Here is a 2,701-nt window from a genome sequence, read left to right as displayed (position 1 = left end):
TTTCTGTCTCAAGTGTGTTAAAATCAGATTAAGAACCTTTAGACTGCTCACTGTCAATTAGCTTATAGGAAATTCTCCTAATTCCCCATAGACAATAGTTAGATTGAAAAATTGTGCATGCTGTTCATATTACTGGAATCAGACACTTAGCTCTTACTTTTTAATGCTGCATTGTGACATTAAACATTAGCCCTTTTAAAAGCACCTGCCTAGATTCAAAAGAAAAAAAAAAAACTATGTTGGTTTTTTTAGTTAACCTTTTCCTGGCGTTTGCTTCTGGCTGGTTTGAGATGGATGGGCTATGATGGAGATATGCAATATTAAATGCAAAAAATAAACATACTGTATATGCTACAAAAACAGTTAGTCCATAGACTATAGGACCTTCATCAGTCATCCAAGATGTCTAGGCTTTGTGCTGTCGGCAGATCTCTGGTTAACAGAGGTAATAGAGGGCAGTTAAACACAAGAACAGTAAAATAAAATAAAAAAGTTTTTTTTTTTTTTTTTTGCAAAGCCATGCAGGAATTATGACATTCCTATCTTCTTTTGCATCATTGTTATTGGGTTGTTTATGTTATTTTGAGGCACCACTGACACAACTGGCAAACTCTAGCACAAATTGCTGGAAATATTAATGCTGTCTATGGCAGAAAGGTGTTAGAACACACAGTGCATCACAGCTTGCTGCGTGTGGGACTGTGTAGCTGCAGATCGGTCAGAGTGCCCATGCTGACCCCTGTCCACCGGCAAAAGCACCTACAATAGGCAGATGAGCATCAGAACTGGATCATGGAGCAATGGAAGAAGTGGCCTGCTAAACACAGTTTCTTTTACAGCATGTGGACGGCTGGGTGTGTGTGTGTCACTTAAATGGAGAAGAGAAGGCGTCAGGATGCACAATGGGAAGAAGGCAAGCTGGCGGAGGAAGTGTGATGTTCTGAGCTACGTTTTTCTGGGAATCCTTGTGTCCTGGCATTTATATGGATGTTACTTTGACATGAATCACCTACCTAAACATGGCTGCAGACCAAGTACATCCACTCATGTCAACGGTATTCTCTAATGGCAGTGGACGCTTTCAGCAGGATAATGCACCCTGCCACACTGCAAAAATTGTTTAGGAATGGTTTGATGAACATGAGAAAGAGTTCAAGGTGTTGATTTGACCTCCAAATTCCCAAGATCTTAATCTGATCAAGCATCTGTGGGATGTGCTGGACAAACACATCCAATCCATGGAGGCCCTGCATACAGGACTTTATAGATCTGTTGTTAACGTCTTGGTGCTAGACAAGGATGCCCATTCTGTCCATCCATATTTGCCATTTTTATAGAACCATTAGCCGCAGCAATAAGACAAAATGTAAATATTAATGGGATCCAGACAGCAAACATCCATCCATCCATCTTCTACCGCTTACTCCTTCTTCAGGGTCACGGGGGAACATGGAGCCTATCCCAGGGAACATCGGGCACAGGGCGGGGTACACCCTGGACAGGGTGCCAGTCCATCACAGGGCACAATCACATACCCATTCATACACTACGGACACTTTAGACACACCAATCAGCCTACCATGTCTTTGGACTGGGGGAGGAAACCAGAGTACCCGGAGGAAACCCCCACAGCACGGGGAGAACATACAAACTCCACACACACATGGCCCCAGCAGGAATCAAACCCCGGACCCTGGAAGTGTGAGGCAAACATGCTAACCACTAAGCCACTGTGCACCCCAGACAACAAACATAAAACACAAAATCAGCTAATATGCTGATGATACCGTACTCCTCTTACAAAAACCTATAGAATCAATACAAGAAACTATTCACACAATCGAAAAATATTCCAAACTTCCAAATTACTCAATCAACTGGAACAAATCATCTATCTCAACATGAAACTCCCTGAAACTACAGTACAATCTCTTCCTAGCCCTATAAGCACTGACTACCTCACTTATCTTGGTGTCAAAATATCCACCAAACTGTCAAACAAGCATAAACTCAATTTTGACCCTTTATGAATACCATACGTAATGATATCGAACGCTGGATAAACCTCCACCTCTCTCTCATTGGCAGAATAGCATCCATAAAAATTACGATACTACCCAAAATTAATTAGTTATTTTCAATGATCCCAGTTCAACCTCCCCCTTCTTGTTTCAAATCACTCAACTTCACCCATCATAACCCTGACTTCACAAACACAGTTAAGATAACAAACATCTCCACATGGGTAGATAAAGGCATTAACACATATCAAAACAACACCTTTTCATCATTCCCATATCTAGCCGAAAAGCATGGACTAGAAAATAAACATTTCCTTGAATTTCTACAACTTAAATCCATTATATGCTCTAAAATCAACCTAAAAGACAACACATTAGACCTCCACCCATTAGTATCAGAAGTAATAAATATATCACCACCAACTAAAGTCTTAACCAAAATATAGAAAATAATATCCAAATCCAACTCCTAAACTGCCGTACCTTGTAGCAATCACACCTAGAGAAGACTTTTGGTGACAGATATTACAGAACATGTCCCTCATAGCTAATAACACAAGTCTGCACCTGATACAGTACAAAATAATCCATAGAGCTCAGTACACAGGTCGTAGGATGTATAGAATGGGCTTCGGGGAATCAGACACTGCACACAAAATAAAACAGACGATTACATACAT

The sequence above is a fragment of the Ictalurus furcatus genome, chromosome 17 (assembly GCF_023375685.1).
Source record: "Ictalurus furcatus strain D&B chromosome 17, Billie_1.0, whole genome shotgun sequence".
In the NCBI taxonomy this organism is placed as follows: domain Eukaryota; kingdom Metazoa; phylum Chordata; class Actinopteri; order Siluriformes; family Ictaluridae; genus Ictalurus; species Ictalurus furcatus.
The sequence above is the reverse complement of the archived record's forward strand: the minus strand, read 5'-3'. Positions refer to the sequence as shown.